We start from the raw sequence: 26,779 nt of genomic DNA, 5'->3' as shown, positions 1-26,779 counted from the left end.
TATTGATCCAATTGTGCTCACTGGGATATCCAAACACTTTGTACCCTTTCCCTAATCTACGCATTTGTACTACTTTATCTCTAACTTCTGTAGAATGCTCTTTGGTCTTCATTTTCCTTCAGATTCACAGCCTTAACAATGATCCTTCAACAGTGGGGTTTTTATCCAGAAAATGTGACAGCAACTTTAATGGTTTACAGGTGGAGGCCAATGGTAAGGTAATTGTGTACTCATGAGGGCAATTTCTTTCATCGGTGCAAACTACTGGGAGCTTCCACAGCACAGGGGTTGAATACTTATGCAAGCAAGATATTTCAGTTTTTTATTTTTCTTAAAAATATTTCCCAACATAAAACCGATGTCACCTTACAATAATTGATTCTGAGTTTCAGTGTTTAAAAATAAAATATCAAACAGAACAAAATTTCATTGTACCATTTGTCATTCAGTAATTTGACAGAATTGTTCAGGGGTCTGAATACTTTTGCAAGGCACTATATATATATATATATATATATATATATATATATATATATATATATATATATATATATATATATATATATATATATATACACACACACACACACACTACCGGTCAAAAGTTTTAGAACACCTCAATTTTTCCAGTTTTTATTGAAATTTACGCAGTTTAATGTCTCAATGTACTCTGAAATTAAAGCATAGAACAAATAAACAATTGGAGATAAAAAAGAAATCATGGAATCGTTTTGTTTAACAAAATTTAATCTAAATTTTTGACTCAAAGTAGCCACTTTTTGCAGATATAACAGCCGAACACACTCGTCGCATTCTTTCTACAATGGAAATCAAATATTGTTCAGAAAGTTCTTCCCAACACTGTTACAGAAGTTCCCACAAATGTGTTGCACTTGTAGATTGCTTTGCTTTCACCCTTCTGTCCAGTTCATCCCAAACCAGCTCGATGGGGTTTAAGTCTGGAGACTGTGCTGGCCATTCCATGATTTGAAGCCTACTGTCTTGTTCTTTTCTTCTAAGGTAGTTCTGACATAGCCTGGAGGTATGTTTTGGGTCATTATCTTGCTGTAGGATGAACCCCTGACCAACTAGATGTATACCAGAGGGTATTGCATGGAGCTGCAAAATACTGTGGTAGCCATTTTGGTTCAGGGTGCCACTCACTCTGTGCAAGTCGCCGACTCTGGATCCAGCAAAAGAGCCCCAGACCATCACGCTTCCTCCTCCATGTTTGACAGTTGGTGTCACACACCGAGGAACCATCCTTTCGCCTACTCGACGGCGTACAAAAACCCTGCGTGATGAACCGAAGATTTCAAATTTTGATTCATCGGTCCATAAGACCTTCTTCCAGTCTTCAGTAGTCCACTGGCGGTGCTTCATGGCCCAGGCAAGCCTCTTTTTCTTATTTTGCCATCTTAGCAATGGCTTTCTTACTGCCACTCGACCTGTCAAACCTGCAGCTCGAAGTCTCCTCTTCACAGTTGAAACTGAGACTTACTTACTTCGACCAGTGTTAAGCTGTGCTTGAAGCTGTTGTCCTGTGAGCCGCCTATCACACAAGCTGTTGACTCTCAGAAACTTGTCTTCTGATTCTGTTGTGGCTTTGGGTCTGCCAGACCTCTTCCTATCAGAATTTCCTCCAGTTTCCAAGTGCCTTTTGATGGTGTAGGAAACTGTACTCACTGACACCTTGGCTTTCTTTGCAATTTCTCTTAAGGAAAGACCTACACTTTTAAGGGTTATAATGGTCTGTCTTCCTTTGTTAATTGCCTTTTTCTTGCCATTATGATAGCAATATACTACTTCCTGCAGTACAATACTGTCCAAATAATGCTTAAGAGGGTGTAGTAACAGTCTGTTCCAACACTGCTTTTATACAGACAGAGGGTTTGTAAGTAATCAACAAAAGTTGGGACACCTGTAGGAATTGTTAGCATCAACTTTCAAGGCTTAATTTACTTCCATTGCTGCAGAACAGCTGTAAGTTGTTAACCCATTACTTGTTCCCAGAAAAAGGCCTTTTTATATAACTCTGAAATGTACATTATTTTTCAGTTTTTGGTAACCTAAACATTTTTTTTTAACCTTTGGCAATTTACTGCTTACCTATTTCAGGTTATTCACTGGATTTGAACTGCTTAAATTTCAATAAAACTGGAAAAATGGGGGTGTTCTAAAACTTTTGAACTTTTGTTCTAAAACTTATACACACACACACACACACACACACACATAACGCTTCTAAAGTCTCATATTTCAGTTTAAAAAGTCTAACACATGGAAGCGCTAAAACAAAAACCATAAACTTTGACAACACCTTATCTGCAATTTCAATCCTAGAGGGCCAAACGAGCAGTAGCAACCCGACTCACCTGAAACAGCATCATAAAACTCATCTTCATTAAGCACACTTTGAGACGGAGATCCTTTCACTACGGATTGCTCTAGTTCATGGTGCTCTAGAGTCTGCAGAGCCTCAGAAAGAATCTTACTCTTCTCTCGTTCCTGCTCCAGTCTCAAGCTCTGCACCTTAAAATAAATGTAAACAGAAGAATTCAGAAAAAAAACTCTAAAAAAACTATTGGGTTTATAGTCTTTTTCATAGTTGTTTTTTGTTGAATAGACCAGTAAACCTGAACCCAAGCAGTCTAAAAAATAAACTAGGCATAGTCCGAACCATGCTATTATAATGAAATGCATGCAGAGGGCAGCTGTAGAAAACAACTTCCGTGAGCTTCAATGCTTCAATGAGCAACACATTTAAAGCTGTCTGCGTGTATATTCACTGTATATTGATGACATCAAAAAACAGAAAAGTCATTTTTAGTCTGTAACTGTTTAAATACCTCATTAAAAATGTACTAGATACATATGCATCAAAAAAAAAAAAAAAAAAAAAAAAAAAACACACACCTGCCATCAAAGGAAACCTCATATAAACATGATGGCCTCTTCTATTTGGGATGCCAGGGGAGAAAAAAAAAACATAAACTCTCATGTTGCTTGGTAAAGTATCACCATGACTTAAACACACCAAAACTGTGTGATTCTGCTGACATTGAGCTCCACTTCTACAACTACAGGCTTGACGTGTCTAGGTGGGTGTACAGTTTTTATTCAAATATTGTTATTCTTATTGCTATTATTGCTCCTTGAGAACATCATTTAAAAACATAAAAAGAAGCCTGTGTGCTGGGTCCTGCCGGAACTCATCACGACAGGAGTACTGTACACTAGATCATTAACGTAACAGCCTCTCTCAGGTCCCGTTTCCTCAGCCTGGAATACAATCACCCTTCTTAAAGACCAGACCAGGCTCAGAAAGGTCTGACTGCAAGATCCGGTTTCCGATCTGGCAATATGAGATGTGGTGTTCTTTCTGTGAAAGATCTCCTTTCAAACTGAGTGGCCAATGTCATCTGCTCCTACACTGATATGCAGTATCATTTTATAAAACATTTAAAAAAATACATCATCTTGTGTAGTGTCCACTATGATTTTAATATAGCCTATGTTGAAAATCTTCAAATGTGTTTCTTGTAAAATGTTATATAATGTAACAGCAGCAAACAGGTTTTAAAGGGGGCGACACTGGAGGATAAAAATGAACTCTACAACTTTAGGGCACATACTAAGAATATTGATCGAAAAACAAAAAAGAAACATCATCCAACAGAGTTAGACTTTGCTTTGCAGATTATTAACCACTAATGATCAATGTGTGGACGGAAATATCACAAGAATCCCCAAATCACACTGTAGTGACATTCTAGAGTGCAAGATTAACCGTACAGGAACAGCGTGACACTACAGTTTTGGCACATGTACAAAATAACCACCCAAATCTTTCTACTCTTAAACAATATGAGACAGTATAGGGGTAATTAGGCTACTTGCGGCCAAATTCATTCAACCCTGGAATGCATGTGTACCGCAAAATGTTATCCATTTAAGTAAAGCAACATGCACATTCACCAAGTACATTTTCTTTTTTTTCTGTCAATTGTTTAACACATACTATTTCCACTTTTTTTTCCTGTCATGAAGGAAAGTATTCCACTGTATTCTGAAAAGATGACAGACAAGAACATTGATTTTTAATGTTATTCCAGTCTTGGCAGTCACAGTTGCAAAAATAAGGTATTAGTCAATACAAAGGCACTCTCTATGAGTTCATATGAGTTTCACTCATTTACTCAACAGCTGATAAACATTGTTATTCATTTCTTTTTATATCTATAGACAGCGGTCAAGTCAAGCTGCGTACCTGCCGTTTTTTAATCATAAAAAAATCCAAAATACGCACTGCATTAAAATTTTATGCATAAAAAATGCATAGCAATTTTGCTGCACAGCTTGTCTGCCTCCCTAAAACTTCCACCAACAGCTACATCTCCCAGAATACAATGTCTTCAGTTACTAGGAAACTACACAAAAATAATCAAACCACGAAGGCACGAAAGGTTCATTTCTAACTGTCTTTGTGAGTGGGTTTTTTTGCGATTGCTGTAGTAAAACACAATGCAAACAGTCGTTGTTGCCCTGTTTGAAAGTCATGGTATAACTCAGTACTGGTAATAGAACAGGGGCCCCAAAATCAAGTTTTGCAAGGGAACACCATGGAACTGTGCAGAGTCAGTGTGATACCTCGAAAAAGCCAATAAATAACCCTGTAGAACACATGTGTGATGTGACAAAATGACAAAATATGGGATCACTGGTTTCTACCAACAGATAATTGATCAGATTTTACATTTCTTATCTGTGTGTTAAACAGAGTGCAATATTTCACTGAATATTACCAAGGTCATTTACCCTTCTTAGCCAAAATCAATGCTCTTCGATTTAATGCATTAGAGAAACTGCTAACTTAAATTTTTAGTATTAAACTATATTTAAGTCAAAAAACTTGTTTTTTTTTCTGTTTATGTACAAAGTCAGTAAAGTACAGATACAAGGATGGCTGCCTACAGCTTGGTTTACACCAGTGCAGAAGCTGTGTGTAGGGAGCACACAGGCATTTGTTTCTAGGTCTAATATTTTTTCTTTCTTTGAGTCTTACCTCTTGTATCATCCAGCATGCGGTGCATGTGCTCAAGTTCAGTTTCCAGCATGCGATGCATGTGATGATGTTCAGTTTTAGAAATCAAAATTTGAATATTATTAAACTTGCACTTGTCTCTGTTTACTTACAGTTAATCCAATTATAGTATTGCATTTGGTTTTCTAAATACTGTGTTTTTAAATGAGAATTACTGTACAGTACTTTTTCGAAGTTTTCCGAAAAACTATACAACATCTTGTGTGCACGAGCTGGAACAGCAAAACAGTGTGACATTGTGCATAGCTCATTCAAATCCTGTTGGTAAAGACCTCAACCAAAGAGTGTGACATTGTGCATAGCTCAATCGAGTGCTGATGGTAAAGACCAACAAGAGTGTGACATTGTGCATAGCCCAATCGAGTGCTGTTGGTAAAGACCTCAACAAAAGTCTAGAATGAAATATATATATATATATATATATATATATATATATATATATATATATATATATATATATAATCTATCAACACAGTGTGGATTTTTTTTTTTTTTTTATGTAAATCAAGACACCATGTGAGAATCAATCACATTAAAATGTTTTCACACTTTCTTTGAATAAAATCATCTTCACTTGTAGTTCAACTTAATTAAACCTAAGCATTATCATGCCGATTTTTGTTTCAGCCCCAGTCTTTACCAGAGATATTGACTGTCAATTATGTATTCTGATTGACTTAGACAGCATCCAAAGTTCCACTTGCTTATTGTACAAACTAATCTGCTAAGCATTTTTTGTAACGTTATCAAGTTTCGGAAGAATACTGATTTATAGTGACAGTGGGGAAAAAATGATGCCGACACTAATGCAAACACCTTCATTACTGCAATAATAAGCAATATCTAATGAAGTGCCAGGTCATTATCCTTTAATGTACAGGCACTTCCTGAGACACCAAAGAGATAAAGTCGTTCTGAATCTTATTGGAGTTACCCGAGAATACTGTGGCTGGTGACAAGTGATTGCTTAACATCGACAAGTTGGCAAGTGATTGCTGTCGTAGAAAGTATCAGAGAAAGTAATTTCACATAATTGCCTCTATTTGAGGAATTGGTGCTTTATCATGCCCTCTGAAAGCCAGTTCATGCTGCTCATTGTGATGAATTGTGACCCTACGCTTCTGCTTATCCAGTTGAACATTAATCCAGGTTTTGAGTGTTACAGTGGCTCAGAAGTAACTTTGGGAACGCTCATGTTTCTGTGCTGACTTTATTAGACATCCTATATTGCTGTAACCAGTGTGGTTCCATATCACCTTTTCTGTACTGAACAAAAGACAGTTCCAGCAATATTATTTTTTTTTAATGACAGCATTTTTTTCTGAGAAATTTCTTCAAAATTAATTCATAACCAAATCAACTATGATGCCTCAGTTGTCTTATTTTTTATTTGGAAAAAGTAATTTGAAATATTACTTGACGTTCTCCATAATACTATAATAAGCAATATTGCACAAAATTCAGCTATTATTACATCACTTAGGGTCTAACATATTTATGTCCCCCCTCTGCTCACTGTTGATTGGACTGCTGCAGAGAACATGCTGATTTTCTATTGGTTGATTATATTTTATATATAAAAACATTTAAAAAACGTGTATGTTTAGTTGTAACAAAATAAATAAAACAAAATAAAAATCCCTGTGATGAATCGATCCGATTAACCTGTTAATCGGAGCAGCCCTAATATTGTGATTTCCTTTATCTGACACAGTAACAATATGTTAGTGTGTTACAGAAAAGAAAAAGTGATGACCAATGTACACACTGTATTGCACATGCTGTATAACAACTCTTTCTATATGTTACCAATATAAAGATAACTAGCAAGGACGTACCATACATCAAAGCAGAATACTCAGAACTGATAAATCTCTTGACAGCTTTTTAGTTCTTAGGATGTCATTTCTGATCTAGTACAATGCATGGTCATTATTTATCAGTGGGGGCTGACTGATTTTTTAAGCCAATGTAAAAGGTATTCAGGGATTGTTGCTAAATCCTCCAGAATGTTTTTTATTGTACTTATAATACAATTAAAAATAACCTATGTGAACCCTGGGTTCACTTAAGCCTGTAGCATATTAACAAATTACCCAAACAGCTTTAGACAAAATGCTACTTTAAGCACTGTGAAAAATAAGGACAGTACAGATGTCTAGTTTCATGCTGCAGACTCCACCTGCTTCATGCTCTCGAAGCAGAAGTAATCTGATATTTGGTAATGCATGAGAATTTCAGTTCATGGGGTTGAAGAAAGTTTGAAATAAATCCTCAGGCCCCAGATATTTGTTAATTTGATTCAGGATATACCAAATTATTCAAAAATCTACTTGACAGTGCTGGGAAGTGTCAAGCTGAACATCTGAACATTTCTCACAAGTCTGCGTTCCTGATATCATTGACATATTCTACTATAAGCAGAATGCAGGACTCCAGTTCATATATTGTATGATCTACGGTATGTTGGGTCCACTATGTAGTATTCTCTTTCCAGCAGTTAGTGATATACACATGTCCTGTCTATTCCACAAAATGGAGCCTGACTGGGGTATGATCCTCAGTCATTGATTCTATACTATACCGAGCATCAAAAGAAACTTATCACTATTATAACACATTTATTTTCGAAAAAAAAAAAGGTATATAAAGGACGGACATTGACGAAATGTTTTTGGTTTCTTTTTAATCACTCAAGCATCATCCTTGATCATGACACGCTTGAGTGACTATGACTGAAGCATATGCACTTAATCACCTAATTAGTGAGACAGTTGATTGGACACTAGATAAGGAGTGATTTCAGCTGTTGAACTGCAAGGTTGAATAAAAGCAAGAAAGAAAAAAAATCACAGAAAAACACCAATATGCCACGTCTGTCAAGAGAACTGCACCTTCGTGCAATCGGCATGTTGGACGCCACCTTGGGTGCTCACAGCCAGCAATTTCAAACCTGGCGAGACAGTATAACCAGACACACTCTGTCAATGACATGCCAGGAACTGGGAGACCAAGAGAACACCTGACCAAGATCGACAGATCATTTTGCAGCATCTTCGTGATGTCAGTTGTTAATCAGCACAATAAAAAGTCACTGCAACTGCTCTAAAACAGAGTTCGTCATTTTTCGATCACATCTAGTAAATTTTATCCAAATGTAAGTGATTAATTGAACAGAGTTGTCATAGTTTTTGATAATTGACATTTACGGATTGTGGTGACAAATTACACCATATCCCTCCGCATATTAAACATTTTGCAATTATACCAAAAATAAGGGAACGCATCACCAGGTTTAAATTCATTAAAACAGTAGAATAAACATTAGTGTTCAGATGCATGCAATTATTCTTTTAAAAAGTTATAATGCAATCTCTTTCCTGAAAGGACATCTCAATAACACTGACAATGATGAGGCATTTGCTGGTGTCAGTTATTCATTAACTTATTTATTCTGCATGTAACCAACTCCAGCTACTAGCAAGATACTACTGAGTTAATCTCCCATGGTTTTATTTATAGGTACACCTTGTAAGAAACTAAGCAGAGAAATGTTTCAGCTATTGCCTTCAAAGGTTTTTATTTATTAAAGAAATATAAAACTGCAAATAAAAAAGCAATACTGTGGCTATCAATCACAATTTTGTGGTTAAGCTGAAGCACGCAAAAAGAATCAATTGAATATACTGCAGTATGTCCTCTAAAGAAATTTTGTAGTTAATAAACTACAGTATGGTTTTGATTGTTACTGTTTTGTGTCCTATAATTTAACAAATGCTCTGTACACAACCATGCAGATACAAGAATTAGCTGAATTTTCATGTCTGTATTGATAAAATAACTTTTTGAATTTTACCTCAATACCCATATTGCAAAACTTTTCATTATTATTAATGTGTTGTAGGTTATTGTAAAGCTGTAATGTTTGGTTTATTAGGGAACCATTCAATAGAACATCAGCTCTAACTGAAAACAATTTGGCTTTCAATAAGCTTTTATACAGTAACATCCATTTACTATCACAGTGTGAAACAGATCTTCCTATTACTCTGATTTACTCTTCCCATACTATTCATGCAAATGATTGATTTTAAAGTGAATACAGATAATTTAAAACTATAAACGCCATCAGTCCACTGGTAGAGGGATATTACTTACATTTAAGGTCTGATCCATAAGTGCGCCTTATTTTTGTATGGTCTCAAAAAAATTGACTTCTCCAATACGAAGTTAGCAACCACTGCCAACCCACCAGACCGTCCGTGTCCAACAAGGAATATTATAACTCACAGCCTCAGCAACAGTGACATTAACAGCAGCACAGCGTCACTGCTTTGTAAAAGCTTTGCTGTGTCACTCAATTACCTCCCAACAACCTCCTACAAAACAATTACAGGCTGATTTTCCTGCCTTTTACCCTCCCTTTGTCACAAGATGCTAACAGCGTGCTGCTTTCAGCCAGTCCTGTTGGAAGAACATTTCTAAACAAGACTGGGTTTGAAGCTCCCATCTCATGATGCACATATAATAGACATTATCTGCTAAACTTTTTTTTTTATTTTTACATGGAATTAATCCCATGGTCAAATTCCTATATCCTGGGGAACATGACCATAACAAATACAGACTTGGCCTTACAACTCCCTTAAGAACTGGTCCACCCCTCTCCTCAAAAGTGATTGTATGCATCATTGTGTTTGGGTAGTGGCCCTAAGCTATTTAAAAGGTTACATTTCTAGACAGTGCATTTACAAAAAAACTAAAACAATCACTAGCTAGTTCATTCTAAAACTTTTCGAATGAGCACACACACACACAGTAAGCACAACATTTACCCAAGACACTAACTCAACAGTATTTCCCTACTTGGAAATAAACTGTTATCTTGAAATGACGTTTTTACAAGGTGCAAGTTCATAATGCAGGTACATTCAAAGGCTGTATTAGTCATGCTGACAATAATAATGTTAGTATTGTTTTTTTACCCAATGAAATAAAGTGTTAAATATGGGAAACGGGTCACATACCTGCTAGAGCTGTACATTTCTGCTGATCAGAAATAGATTCCCCAACTTGACTACAAAATGAGGGGCAGCGAGTCACAATCACAATACTTTAGTTTTGATCAAAATCATATAAGAAAAAACCAAATACAAGTTACATTCTGATTTAGATTGTAAAATGTCAAGATTTGACATTTTTTCATATTATAAAACAACAAGGAAAAAAGCCAACAAAACAACCTATCATAAGATTGACCATACAAACCCTTTTTTTTTTTTTCCCCAAAAGTACAGTATTGCTGAAAATGTTCGCATTTCCAACTAAAATGCAAATACTGTAAAAACTGTATCACAAACATTTTAAAATGAATTTCACACATTTGAAAGGACATACATGATTTTTAAGTGCTGCTGTTTGCGCAGAGATCCTCACCATAAGCATTCTGCCAGGTAGAGCACGTCGTTTTAAACTGGATCCATGTAATCTGAGATCTATCAAAACAGGAAAACACAAGCAGTGTTTCCATGACATCACCACATTGACTTGAAATGATGTCTCAGCTGATAAAGACCGTGAAATAAATACCACAACAGCCTCTCCACAAATAGTTACGTACCTGTCTGTTCGGCTCTGGTCGTACAACTAATTAATAAGCTGTATACATATTTAAGTACATATTACTGAACAAAAAAACACAATGTGGCTCTGCCAAATTATACTTATTTCAACTAATATTCTAGTAAGTGTAGCAATATTTATTGTTACTATGTAAAAAGTACAATGGTACCGGGTAAATTGCTCTCATTAGGCTGTACTGTAAATGAATCATATACAAATTCACTTGTACCTGCCTTCTTGTTATAACTAGACTTCTCCATTCTCCTTTACGGGCAGGCGCCATATTCCCAGTGGTGATACACTCAATAAATTATGCCAAAGAAGAACATTAAAAAGTTGTGTGATAATTTGGAAAGCAATTATCTATATACTGTATATGTACACATACTGTATGTACAACCTTAAAATGCCCAACTCCCCGTTTTTCAAAATAGAGCCAATTCCAAATCTGTAGAAACACCACTCCGTAGATCTAACATTTTCCTATATGGAAGATGCATACATTATGTTAAACGTGCAGTATTAGAGGCTGGCACAGGGCCCCGAAAACCTGGGTACCCGCTGGGTTTTAAATTACCTGACTCTGGTGTCTTTTTACTACCCAGGTATCGATTATTAATTTGAGCATTTAAAGAAAATGTATAAAACATGACGCGCGGGTCTCTGGCCGGCGTAATAAAGACAGTGTTAAAACAAGCTTTGCATTAAGCCTTTGCTTAACTGACAGGACATTAAGGTTTTACAGAAAACTGTAACACATAGTGGCAAGGACACCTCAATAATAAGAACTGCGGTGAATATTGTCAGGAAAGAAATCGGAAAGAAAACACCATAACATCCTGTTAGTTTATGGCAGCGATAACTCTAAACCACTAATAATAAAAACCAGGTGACTTCCAATAACCTACAGTTACTGCGCAGGTATGTTTTTTTTTTTTTTTTCTGGTAAATGGTTTCTATTTGATTCAGGTTTATTTATTTTTCATAAACTCGCACATGGGGTCTTTGGCATTTGGACATAAGGAATAAAATTACACATCTAATTGGTCTTTTTCGGTGCGTAAGGTTTGATATTTCATATTTTGAAACTAAGTCAAACTGTTGTTGAAATGAGAGGAAGCGTGAATTTTTTAAAAATGGACTGCAACAAAACCAAATATTTATAGGTAACACCTTGTGTAATTGACGCGAACACGACGGGGAGGAAACTTAATTTATAAAGAATCGACTAAAACGTTTGTGGAAAAAGGAGGCGAAACCTCTTCTTTACGGTCGAAACGAACCTCACGTACAAGTTGTCGTTGTACCACCTTATCAGGTTTTCTTGTCGTTTTACGTAAATTTAATTGTTGTTATAAGTTGGCCTACAAAAAATAATAAAAAAATAAAGGTTCCATAGGTCAGACTTGTTCCCCATGTGTTCAGAGTCTGACTTCCTTGATTTACATCCACATGATATAGCCTAATTTATACATAGTACGGGAATTTTGTAATTAGATTTTACCAAAAAGATAAACTAAGTAGCTAAATAAATAAAAAGTATTGTGAGCGGTGTACCCCAGAAAACCGTAAACATGTTATTCTTATTTTAATGAAGTAGATTAACAAGAAAAAGCACACGCATTCAAAAATGAGGAAAGTATAAAATGTATTCAGTTTGACAAAAACGTTACTCTCGCACTTAAAAAATGTTTACCTACTTTGTTTTGGGTTAAATAAATATTTGTGGAGCACATTAACTGTGCTTGTGCTTCCTCCTTTGAATTAAATATTTCCTTAGCTGAGTTTGCAAACTCCGTTTTCTCCGCTTTGGAGAAGAAATTCCAGCTTTGCTTGGATGCCATGTTAACAGCAACAATGGTGGAATATGTCGCAAAGAAACAGCATAAAGTGCATTTAACATTAACAACTATATTAATGGTGGAATATGTCGCAAAGAAACAGCATAAATGCATTTAACATTAACAACTATATTCAAACCGAGATGTTTTTTTTTTATTTTTATTATTTCTAGGTTTCCAGTACTGAAAAAGGTTACACAAGTCTACAGATCTGAAGGGAACTAAATGTATAGTGTAATATATAGTTCCATTTCTGTGTAACATCGAATTCAATATTCAATGTTTTACCATATGTCTTAATTACTGTATGTTAAAAAGTTTCTGTTTTCATTTCACCAGAACAATGAAACATACTACCCGGTTCCGGATTTTCTACCGGTGCCAACCTCTATGTACTACATCATGCGCACAAAATATGCAATATATATTTATGGTTATATGTGTACTATAAGTATTTACATATGTATATGCATGCTTATCAACAGAGGTGCCACCAAAGTATTGGCACCCTCTTACATGTTTAATAACATATCCAATAACATAGTGTGCGAATTAGGTAGGTCACACGTGAATCAGTTACCTTTTTCTTTTTTTTCAGAGCCTCTCGTTGCCTGTCTATCCTTTCTTCTGCTGAAGAAAACACAATTCTTTCTTTTTTCTTTGTCCCTGTCCTTTAGAGGATGCCTCACGTTTCAGTGCACCGTGGAAAATGAATTCCAGCTCTTTTTCTTTCATATTGCTTTTTCTTATCTGCATAAAAAAACATTGATACTGCTGTTATTGTGTGATACATAAACAGTTCAATGCTATAAACTACAGTTTACGTATTGTCTGGCATCAGAGGAATTTAATTTTCTTTAAACAACGTATCTTAATGATAACAGTATGCATTATAGAACATACATTGTTCCTGCAACAGAAAAGCCACATATGTTGCCATATTTATAGATTTTTGGTGTTGTTTCCTTTGATATGGAACACCTCAAATAAGTCACCTGTTACAAAAATAACACACCTGGTAACAACAACAAAATGGGATTTGTAAGCATTCTCACTGTTTATAAAACTAATAAGTTTGTTAACAAGAGGATACTGTAACTATGACTAAGAGGACAACGACTACTACTAAGACCAATAATAATAACAATAACAATAACAACAACAACAACAACAACAACAAGAACAATAATAATAATAATAATAATAATAGGACTATTTGATAAAGTAACAACGACTCACCAGTTATCAAATGAGCCCCACCTACAGTTTGCACTTGCATATAATTAAGGCTTGACATGCATGGCTAATGAGCGGCGGAGCGCATTTTGGTGCTGCTTATACGGGCTTAACTTGCCAAAAGTGTCATGACACATACGGGGCAATTTAAGGTCGACATAAACTCGGCGCTATGGCTTTAACACCATCGCAAATGCTTGATGCATGTCCCCCTATATTTTTTTAATAAAACAGTTTAACACATAATTTATATTCTGCGAGGGAGTATTACGAGTACCTAAACCAAGCAATGCAGTACGATAAGCAATTATCTATCTTCCACCGATTTAGACTTAGAATAAGAATAAAGGCGTTAATCTGCATGTTAGATACGAACAGAAAACACTACAGTTCAACGTGTCTAGAAAACAGTACAAAACTGACCATATGAATGCAGGCCTTAAAAAAAGCCAACATACACTACATTATAAAAGAATGCAAATCTGCAAGGTAAATATTCAGTTTCAAGGTTAATAAAATGTCAGGATACAACATCAAGAGGATACGATCAAAACAAAAGCATTACTTTCTGCAACCTCTGCATAGCTCAGATGAATTAGTATTTATCCATTTGCAAACTTCAAAATAAGAAGGCTATTAAAGTTTAAATACAAACCCCTTGTTGCTTGGTAAAAAGTGTGAGGCAGTTGCTCAGGGCTGCACAGGTCTCAGAAGAAACTACAGATAGTTCCTTTAACTTCTGGAGGACTGAAACAGGCAATCCTGGTGCAAATAAGAAGTAAACATTTTAGTGAGGTATAGGATATAAACAAGGAGGTTAAAATCAATGTGGGCTATTTTCCAAATTGCTACAGGAACAACTCATAGTAATGCAAGTCATCAATAGGAAGATGACATCATGTTTAAAAATGCTCTTTACAGTTATGCATTTTGAACATTACTACCTTGGTGAAACCAATACAAGGTAAAACATAGCTCCTGTATCCAAAACACTAGTAAAACAAAAGAAACTACAGTAAGCATGTTCTAGGTTAATAGAGTATGTCTGAAAACAACTACTTCCTCCAAACCATTTCAACTCTGCTGACCCCTGCTTCATATTGTAGAGATTGTTTTAGTTTACATAAAATACAAGGACGTAGTAATTTACACAAAAGTGCAGGTGCGTAGACATACACTAGATTCACAGACTGTTCAGTGTGCAAATCTACGAAATATCTACGAAATGTAACATACAGCAAACACAAAGATCAAATAATTTACTAACTCCACAACCATGCGATATCAAAAAAAATCAAATGATTGCAAAATCCAGACTTACGTCTTAAAGTGCAAATCCAATCTTATTTAAAAAAAATATGGAAATATGGAAAAAAATAAAATGTCATATCAGATTGAAAGGTTTGTGAACATGAGGTAACATGGATATATGAAAAAGATCTGCATCGCTGCTATATCCAGATGTCTAGAGATCAAAAAAAGGTGGCAGTAAAATGGTTAATTTGCCATTTCATTGTGCCTCAAGAGATTTCATAAAAGTGAAAATATGAAGTTGCGGTGTCCCCAAGTGGCTCACCTGATAAAAGCACAGCCGTGTGAAGTGCTGGGTGAGTCTACAGTGCAGATTTGCGTCCTGGTTGTGCGAAGTGGCCTGTCTTTGCTGGCTCCGACACTCCCATGGGTTAGGCAGGCAAAACCATCAGGGACTGTTTCTCCTCATCGCGCTACAGCGAACCCTGCTGGCCAGACGCCCAGGGAGCTCAAAAGCGGAAACATGCAGGACGGGCCTTTGTCCTCCAGAGGCTGGTAGCTCACTGACATCTGCCCTCGAGCTCCTGGGTGTAAAAAAGGAAACTGGCTTGGTCGTGAGATCTAAGGACACCACTGACTCTTCAGTTCTCCTAAGCTGTGGGCAATTGCAGTGGTGAGGGGAAAAAATGACTGGACATTCCAAACTGGGGAGAACAAATCGTGCGTAAAATAGCCAGGCACACTAAATATATAAAATTTAAAAAAAGAAAATATGAAGCTGCTAGCAGAATTTAGCTGCTGTAGTAGTGGGGAATTTGCAAACTCATGCTGCTTGTCTCATGGGCATGCTTAACTATTTTTTATTAAAATACTAAGTTTGTGAGAGACAGTTGGATAAGAACTTGCAACCTTTGAAACTACAGGTGAGTTATATAAGTTATATAAGATTTCAGTCTTTAAATAGACTGTAAACTGACCCTCTATTAGACATTGATTTCTATAGGACAAGGAAGTACTCAAGAGCAGGCTTGATTGGATACTCTGGCAAAATATACAATCTCAGAGGATTGGAGGACTCTCAAAAACCTTTGTCATCCCAGAACCTGCTTTTAAAAAAAGTAAATTACCCTTAACGTCAAATTTGAATATTTACCTGAATCTACAGTAAATGAGAATTGCCATCAGTTCCAGCTCCCCCATGGGCAAAGTGTTTCATGATTGAAAGTGTGTGCTGAGTGGTTTTACTAAGAGGACACTCTTGTTTTATGTGTAGTATTATACTAAGATTTCCTATCAAAATCTATAAAAATGGCCCACCTTTTCATATGTGAAAGTATTCCTTCGTATACTCTCTACTTTTCTTTGAAGAGCCATTACTGCTTAAAGCAACAGCCTCAGAACCTTAAGTGAACTGTAAAGGAATTAAATAAATAGCTTACCCTTAAAATGCCTAGATTGTGACACTGACACTGAGATCAACACATTATAGTGAACTTCAGCCACAATCTCTCCTGAAGGTCACACATTTTGTAGATCCAAAATACAGTGCAACATATTTGTACAACATTACAGCTTCACTGCATTTATATGTAGTAGAGAGTACTAACAGTACAATTTGAATTCCTTCTTGTGTATAGATTTCCATTTTCTTCAAAGCGGATCGCTTCTGCATTTTACCCTGTACTGTGCATGTATGTGCTAGTAAAGAATTGACGAGTGGTGTCCTGTTAAAATAAATCCATGCTAGTTTGGGTTTGTACTACGATTTGGGCTAATTGATGTTCACCACTTTACCAGGGTTTATAAAGGTCCCTAGTTACACGTGCGCGTAGCCTTACCTGTGTACATTCCTCATGCGCTTGGTACAAACACATTTATCTAGTGTTAGTAGGAGTGTGGACCAGCCAAAACAATAACATATGCAGAAAAACTTGCTAGCCATGCCTGTGGATACTAGTTTATCCCTTAAAAGGAACCTTATGGTTGTGGAAAGAAGAGTGTACCCTTATAAAAGCTTACCACAGTATCTTTGTAGTTTTATCATGACTTTCTCATGCTTATACTGGGTTTGCCATGCTTATTAATATGCTTTACCACACCTCAATATTCTTTACAATGCTTACTCATGATTTACCATGCTTTATTACACTTTACTATGCTTTTACTGTGGAAATTTTTATAAGGGTAATAACCATGGGATTTCTGCAGTGGTGCACAGTTTATGAAACCTCTGACTGGTTTAGTAAAGTTTTTGTTTATCCTTGTTATCTTTCACCATTGAAAGAAAACTAGAAACTTCCCTCTCCAACTTTTGCTGGCATGCTTGAGCTTTCTGTAGAAAACTATTAACCATGAGAAACTTGCAATACTACACATGGTTTAGTTATTGGATTTGTTACTGTATGTATGTTATTTTAATCATTCAATCAAACAATTAATAAGATGAGTTATGAAATCATACAGAGATAACATACATAATCTGCTTATAATCAAAAGGAATTATCGCTCACAAAACAATTCTTAAAAAAACAATTAAAAAAAAAACACCAAAAAAACATTTCTTCCCTTGCTGTTTATAAGTATACCTCTGATGCTTTTATTTATTTAGTTAGTTCTTTTTTAAACACACACACACACACACACACACTTCCTTAGAAAACTGGAACAGGGGACGGAAAGATGGTTTGGTACATTTTCAACGAACCACAGTAGAAATCATGTGTTATGATCCAAACTGACATCTAAGATTTAAAATTATCAAAGTGTCAGGTCACTGTATTGAAAGATAAAAAAATAAAATAGAAAAAAGAAATTATATATTATATATTCATCCATCCATTATCATTAACCGCTTAATCCTTTACAGGGTCGCTGTGAGCCGGAGCCTAACCCGGCAGACACAGGGCGCAAGGCGGGACAACACCCTGGACGGGATGCCAATCCATCGCAGGGCACCACACACACACACAAACCCAGGGCAATTTAAAGTGACCAATCAACCTGAACAGCATGTCTTTGGACTGTGGGAGGAAACCGGAGTACCCAGAGAAAACCAACACAGACAGAGGGAGAACATACAAATAGACAGACCCCTAGGCCAGAATCGAATCGAAGACCTTGGTGCTGTGAGGTAGCAGCGCTAACCACCATTTTATATATAAAATTTCACAACTAAAAGTTGCTGTATGTCAGCAAAGGAAATGCAAATTAGGCAACATTAATTCTTACCTGTGATGAATCACTCAGCTGCCTCAGAGTCACCACATCTTTCTCTTCCTCCTCGCTCAACTGTTCCTGGGAGCAGTAGTGAGTGCTGTAGGCAGAATGTTCTTCTATTGCTTCCAGCCATTTCTTAAAAGAAGAAAACAAACAAAAAAAAAATCAGTCAGTCTTGCAAATCATGCTTAAACTGACCCTCCTCATTAAAATGCCAAAACATATCTATCAAGCATAATTAATTTATTTTAAAATAAAAGCTACAATGAAACACAGAGAATAGACACCATAGAACCACGATTGACTGTAGCTACCACTACTCAACATGAAATCTTTTTTTTTTTAGACATTTAAAAGACTAGAGCAGACTACACAAAGCATTTCAACAATGAACGCTTGTTCTCGCCCATACACCTAGGAACATTTTAGGGTTAAAAGTTAAGAATAAAAAGAAAGTCTCAGACTTTCCATTTCCTAATCACAGTTGCAGAGGGGACGGAAATTACAGATGAACCACCACAGTGGTACTTTCTAAAAGCCCCTTACCGGTTAAAATAGGACAAATATAGTATCTCTTTACTAAGGTAAGGTATGAGGCAAAGAAATATTACATGGATTGAGCCTACATTTCTTGTCAGTGCTGGTGCTTTCTTTGGATGCACTTTAAAGTGGATACAATCATCTAAGCACTTAACAGAGAAAAGGGAGCTGTCTCTGGATTTTACCTGGGAAAAAAAAAGAAGCAGCAACGAATGTAACCGTATGAACTAAAAACCAGATTTAAAAAAATAAAAATAAAATAGTATACCTACAAAATTAGCAGAAAGAGACAGTGAAGACGGGAACTGTACTGATGTAGACAGAAGCACATTGTTTACTTTTCTAAGGAGCAAGGGAAAAAACAAAGGACAAAGCCTCTCGCTCTATCCACATATCTGTTACTTTCAATAATGTTACACTATACAAAACCCCATAACCGAGTTTCATCACAACAGAAAAGTGGTTTTTGGGTTTTTGCATATATGAAAAAACTATGTGGGAACAGATGATTCTTTTGGAAGGGATTGAAATTACTTCCAGCAAAAAAAAAAAAAAAATTGAACCAAGGCTAACCCTAAACTTGACCAAGGGCCACTCAAGTGTAAAGCTCAGAATGGATTTCCTGGGCACACCCTGTGAGGTGCTTGCATCCCTGTCTGTGTTTGTTAGCTGCGGCATCTGACCTGAAAATGGAATGATGTCGAGAAGGAGAACAGCCCAAAACACGTACAGTTTTACATGTCACAAATGTGTTTTTTGAATTAATAAACATACTGTTTTGGATACCAGGACAAAACTCCATCTTGGAGAACCACCCAGTATAGCCGCCATCCAAAGAAGTGAGAACTCTAGGACAGAAAGAGACAGATTACATAAAAGGGTGGTTATAGCCAACAGGCCGTTACTTGGGAATTAGGAATTCACTACAAATAGCTGACATCTGTATGTGTTACTGCATTACTGAAGGAGGAAAAGTACATTAGAATGTAACATTTTCAATGTCTCTGTACACAAGAAACTTAAAAGTTGGAAGACCTCAATATGGCAGTCATATACTGTAAGGTTATGTGACAGTCACCAACACATTAGGGTGGAGGGTTTGTATAATTCTGCAATTATGAAATCTCTACCTCAATGGTAAGCTGATATTACTTCTTGCACAATACCCGTGATCGAACTTAACCTAGAGAATCAAAGAATACAGTTGCGTACCAAATATGAATCCAGGTTTTCATTTGGACATTACTTCAAACATCAGTTACCTTCCAAACGGGTTCTTCAAATTTCTGCCAGGTTCGGTTCACACCCTTTAAAATAAAATTAAAAAAAGTCACTATATTTTAGCCTATTAATGCTCACTTGTTTCCATGGATTTTGATAGTATTTTCTTCAGTTGGCATGAAAAGACTGAACAAATTAAAATACTAACCCATGCCATTTTCAGAAGGTTTAGTGCCACTCAAGGTGTAATGCATGTTCAGTAGATATGGTAAACTGGGGCTCCGGAGTGGCGCATCCAGTTAAGGTGTTCTAGAATGTCAAAGCTTAATACTCTTTAGAAGAAAGTATTAATTAATTTTTGAGTGGTGAGGATAAAACTGTATGTAGACATTGACATTGTTTCCAAAAACATGACTCTCCAACCTTTTGTTATAGTATGTGTCTGTCGTGAACCAGGCAGAGAACAATAATGGTCACAAATCTATAAATATTTCTCAATATCTGAACTAATCCAAAAATGATCCTTATGCATTTATAATTCAGCTCTGTTGACTCTTGTCCTCTTTCCAATTTTTGATTCAATTACTCACAGTATTTGCTCTTGACTGCCATCTTGTGGTTCTTGGTGCACAGTAAACTGCTAAACAGAGTATAGTCCTTAAATGAGTGCTAAGTAAGTTTTTTTACACTCATTTTCTCACCTCTTGTTAATAATAGCTACCGCTAGTCCCCCTTTTACTTGTGTTTTAGATCTTTGTATTTTCGTGGTTGCTTGTTTTTGTATACTTCGGTTTAGGAAATGCAGGTTTTTCAAGTATAACAAAAAATGTAACTGTTGCCTCTTGGTATCTAATTAAACTCCAGTGCAGTAGGTTGCATTGGCATGTTGCATCTAGACCACTGAAGTAAATTAGAGCTTCAGCACAGGAAACGATTTAGCATGGTACAAGGAAATTGGATCAACTTTTACTTCTATAGCACCAAATTTAAAGTCTACCCTATGGAGTACTGATCAAGCCTTCAGCTGAAGCTTGGAAACATTCACAGCTTGGGTTAGGCCGGTGAAGAGAGCTGATTGGTTAGACAGCAGGAATAGAGGTCATCTCTTGATCTTGAGTACTGATCTTTATCAGTTTGTGGGTTTTTGCTGGACAGTGAAAGCAGTTTTCCCATTTAGATCTCAACCTAACACAAGATTTAAGAAATGCATACAGTACTTGAGCTTACTATGACCTTCCTAAATTATGTACAGTATAGAGAATTCAAACAGTTAATTTAACACACTAATTCTCTACATAAACATGGTTTAAATATCTCTCACATGATGTTGTTTTGAAATTAGTGAAGTAGAAAAACTTTTTTTTTTTGTTGTGTGTGTTTTTTTTTTTAAATCAGATGACCTACAGTGTTCTGAGAAAATACTCTGAATTTATTAAGTTCTCAAATCAGACTGTTAAAGACACTGCTGTTGCAATAAATAGATGAAATTATATACACAAATATTTAATGAAATACTTAACAGAGCTCCCATTCTTTCTCTTGAAAATGTCAATAACTGCTGGAATAAACAGTTTTTTGGGTTTTTTTTAGCCTGATTCTTGCATATCACGGAGGAAGACTTACAACTGTGTGGCTAAATGTTCATCAGTGGACCAGGAAATCAAACCACGTAATTTGGTGGTTCATATATTTCTTTTAAAAACAAATCTAAAATACAGCATATTACAAAGACAAGGAAGGAGAAAAGCAAGCCTTGGTGTATACAATTAGAGTAACTCACCCCTGTTGGCTACAAGGGTTGCCAGATCTTATGAATATGACATTTTAACCTATTTTTGAAATCCTATAAACTTTTGGGTAACACCAACGGAAAATGACTGTGAGTGCATATGCACTGCAATAGAATTGAATTGGAACGCATATGAACAATGAATATTTTCTTGTTATTATCCAATTTATTTTGTAGTTCTACTCATCATGTAGGTAAAATCGCCCCAGATTCAGAATATATTCTAGGAGGAACACCATAGGAATAACAGTTATTCCTTTGGAATTCATAGGAATTTGTGACCATTACTTTCAAGTGCAATTAACTTTTAATTTAGTTTATTCACTTTGTGCCCACAGGACCAGCACAGGTACATCTCAGTAGTGCAGCACTAACACAAAGAGAGACCTAAGTAGACCATACTCAATAATAAACAATACAGCAATTATTATACATCCAAGTAATATCAGTAAAAACACACATATACACACAATACACACATATAGTGCCTATAGCAGGTATTCACCCTCCTTGGACGTTTTCACAGTTTGTTGTGTTACAACCTGAAATCTTGATGCATTAAAATGTTTGTTTTTTTTCCTTTGATTTACACAAATTACCCAACACTTTGAAGAGGCAAGATAATTTTTATTGTGAAACAACAGTTAATGAAAAATCGTCTTGGTTAGATAAGTATTCACCACCCTAACTCAATACTTGGCATAACCACCTTTGGCAGCAATTACAACTGTGAGTCTTTTGGGGCAAGTCTCCACCAGGTTTGCACATCTGGATCGTGCAATATTCGCACATTCTTCAAGCTCTGTAACTAACTTTTGTTTCAACAACATACAGCACTAACTGTTTTCATAATGATGTACAGGTAGTGGACAAAAAAATTGGAAACACCAATGTAAAGTCACTTAATTGGGCTTTGGGCCACCACGTGTGGCCAGTATGCGCCGTGGCATAGAGTTTAACTGCCTCTGGAATTTTGCAGAAGGGATGCGGCACCATTCTTCCATGAGAATGTCAATCAACTCACGTCTGGTTGATGGAGGTGGAAAGCACTGTCTCAGGCGTCGTTCTAGAATATCCCATAAATGCCTGAATTGGGTTCAGATCTGGTGACTGAGAAGGCCATGACATATGGATAACATCAGCGTCATACTCGTCAAACCATTGGGCAACCACACATGCTCTGTGGATGGGGGCATTGTCATCCTGGAAAATGCCCCCCCCCCCGGCAGGAAGAAATGCTACAACATGGGGTCAAGATCCATTCACAGTACCATTAAGTAGTGATTAGCATTGACCTTGCCTTCTAAGGGAATGAGTGCACCAAAACCATGCCAGGAAAATGAGTCCCACAACATTACAGAACCACCAGAACCCTTCTTTGTTGGAATCAAGCACTCAGGGCTGTAGAGTTCTTTAGGTTGCACTCCTAAACGTCCATTTGTCGAGAACATGGTGAAGGATGATTCATCTAACCATATCACATTTCTCCACTGCTCGGTAGCCCACTGCCTGTGCTCTCGAGCGGTTTGTGCACTGCAACCCGACTATGGTATCCTGCTCTGTGGAGTTCTCGGCATACCGTTTTTGATGAAACGGGCTGCTCGCACCCCAGGTTGAAATTTGCAGTCAATTGATCTGCAGTTGCTCGCCTAGTTTGCCTTGCACATCGAATTAATGCACAGATATCATGATCCTGGAATATGCGCTGCCTCAGCAGAGTGGGACTTTATGGTAAAAGAATACTGCAGCTACCAGTTTCCGCTATAACCGATAAGTTAAAGTTCGACTGGAAATAACATTAGTAGTCACATGACAGCATCTGCGTTGAAAACTGGAAGAAAGTGGGTGCCAAAGAAAGCCATGGAAGATGCAAAGAATGCCCTTCAAATCGGTGATATCATGGGGCAAGTTCAGCATGGAAGAGGGGGTCTTGGTCTCAGTTCAGCTTTTCCTACATGGCACAAGGCAGCCCCAGTTCAATGGAGGAAGCTGGTAGTGAACGAGGTGCGAAAGCAGGAGGAGAGGATGAGGTGCATAAAGGCCATGTGGGAGAGTGCGGAACAACGCAAGATTGGCTGGCAAGACCTATGGACAATGGAACAGAACAGGATCAGTTTCCTCATCAGGTCAACATATGATGTTCTCCCACCACCACATGACCTAAACTTCTGGGTAGGAGAAACCTTTATAACCTGCAATAATAAGGCATATTTTGACAGGATGTAAGGTGGGTCTTAGCCAGGAGCCGTTTACTTGGAGCCATGACCAGGTGCTGCGATGTTTGGCCTTAGCATTGGAAGACAAGCGTAACATGACCAATAAGCTGCCACCAGTTCCATCAAAATATTACACAGAAAAGACAACATTCCGCAGCCCAGGAGAGCAAATGCCAAAAAAAGGTGTTAAAACCAAGCCTCACCCAGAACAACTGGAAGCTGTTAGAGACTGGAAAATGCTGGCAGATTTTAGTCAATGGCTAATTTTTCTACCTGAGATTACCACCACTAACCTTCCACCAGATATTGTCTTTTGGTCTGGATCAGCATGCCTTGTTCATCTGGTAGAGTTAAAAGTGCCATGGGAGGATGATGGAGATGAGGTGTATGAGAGGAAGAAACTGCTGTATGCTCAACTAGCCGCTGAAGCGGAACAGCGAGGATGGAGAGTCCGGGTTTACCCAGTGGAGGTGAGTTGCCGAGGATTTGTGGCACACTCTACAACCTGGTTTCTCAGAGACATCGGATTCAGTGGCCAAGATTTGCATCGCACAGTGAAGAACTTATCTGAAGCAGCAGAGAAGAGCAGCAACTGGCTGTGGTTGAGACAGAAAGATTCTGGTTGGGGATGTCAAGCACAATAGAAAGAAAGAAACACTGATTTACAGATAAGTAAGCTGGGTTGAGTTGAGTGGGGGATGGAGGGGGGTGATGCTGGGACGCCAGAATCACCGTCGAGCCCTCTTGAGGTGTTGTGGGCTAGTCGACAAAAAACAGAGGATGGAAAGTGCCCACTTGAGGGCCCCAGAGATGTACCCTACTTAGCTAAATCCAGATGTTTGTCATGCTGATGCGCTGGGGAGACCACACTGTGGTTGATCCCCGGAGCCAGCATCACAGCCGTTGTGTGCGATGATGTGCTGTGGAGGCAAAATAAGCTGATCCCTGGAGCCATCATTACACTTTAGCCATCAATAACTGGCAGAAGGATATCAACATCAGATGGAAGGAAACCCAAATGGATGGAGACGCAGATGGATCACATTAGTTTACTGTAAAGCAACGTCTTAATTGGTGCTTATCTTGGCAAGAGCAGAGTTCAAATCAGCGTGAAGTTTTAACATCATATAATGGATATCATAACAGAATTATATTTTTTTGGATTTGTCTATTACAAAAAATACTAACGGGTCATTAAGTATATCAGTTTATTGTAAACCCACTGATAGAAATACGGATCTTGCATGCAGAAAGTGACCATCCTTGACATATGATTAATAATATACATTATAGTCAATTTCTGTGATTAAAGAGAGTAATACAACTGACTATGAAATTAAGACGAAAGACATGTAAGCTTGCTTTCTAACTAGAGAGTACAATAAAAATGTGATATAATCTGTGTATAATAAAACTACAACAATTGAACGTAATGATTTGATACATAGAACCAATAGAAGACAGAATAACATTTATTACAGAACACAGTAATACATCCCATGCTGTTAAAAATATAATTAAAAAACATTGGCAAGTGCTGACATGTGATCCTCAATTTCATTCCATTTCGTCCTCTTTACCACGATTTTATTTTAGATGGGGCAGGAACATTAAAGACTCTTTAGTCTCTTTAATGTATAAAGCACCAACGCCAATTGATAACTGGCTGACTGTTCTGATATATGGCAATTACCGATGTAGTAGATGCACATATTGTTCTAACACATATAATACAACATTTCTCAATCACCCATATTCAGGCCAGAAATATCCTATAAAGGGATTTATTAACTGTAACAGCACACATGTAATTTACATGCTTAAATGTCCCTGTGGTTTACTTTAAGTGGGTCAAACAAAACACCATCTTAAAATACGTATCGCTGAACACAAAGCTGCAATAAGAAACCTGTGTTTTTCATTTGTGTGATTAGATAAGAATATTTTGCTATACAATCAATGCTTTTAAATATTCTGTTTGCATGAGAGTGACTATTTATTGCTTTGAAAGTTTATGGTGCTTTGTAATATATGCATTGCTGTTGTCTATGTACACATCCTTTTTTCCTCCTAATGAATATTTTATAAGTTTGTGTAATTTAATGTACTAATTAAATACTTATTTAATTAAGAAAGTTGATTACTATAAATAGGGGCTGTTCTTAAAAAGTAAACATTATCCGCCTGACAAAAACACAAGAGTGTCGAAAAGCATTGTGGTGCACAACTATCTGTTTATGTGCTGCTTTTGTTTTTAACAATAAAATGCATTAAGTTCTAATAAGTAACTTGCAGTGGTCATGTTCTTATAAAGAGAAGTTATACGATGAGTGTGCAACCAAGACATCTCTAAAAGGTCTACCATCAAGTGATAAGTAGGTCTACCATCACAGCGATAAGTATTTGGATAGTTATTGAGACTTTGGTCAGTATATAAATTGCCTTATATTGGTTTGCACCTCTAATAACAAGCATTGTGGTGCATGTTATGTCATTTAGTTTATATATATATATATACACACACACATACACACAGTGCCTATAGAAAGTCTACACCCCCTTGAACTTTTTTCACATTTTGTTGTGTCAGTGCCTCAGAGTTTCATGCATTTAAATGAGGATTTTTTCCACTTATCTACACACCATACTCCACACTATTAAGGGGAAAAGTTTTTATTGAGAAAAAAATTATATATTAAAAATACAAAACTGAAAGATCATAATTGGATAAGTCTCCACACCC

General features: G+C 36.8%; 1 pseudogene; it reads right to left on the bottom strand.

Annotated features, from left to right (window-relative positions):
• The window catches only part of LOC121313922, a 45,418-nt pseudogene extending 25,170 nt beyond the window's left edge, over positions 1–20,248 (bottom strand).
• Between the last annotated feature and the right edge of the window lie 6,531 nt (positions 20,249–26,779).

Source organism: Polyodon spathula, chromosome 4, assembly GCF_017654505.1.
Source record: "Polyodon spathula isolate WHYD16114869_AA chromosome 4, ASM1765450v1, whole genome shotgun sequence".
In the NCBI taxonomy this organism is placed as follows: domain Eukaryota; kingdom Metazoa; phylum Chordata; class Actinopteri; order Acipenseriformes; family Polyodontidae; genus Polyodon; species Polyodon spathula.
This window is presented reverse-complemented; position numbering and strand designations above follow the sequence as displayed.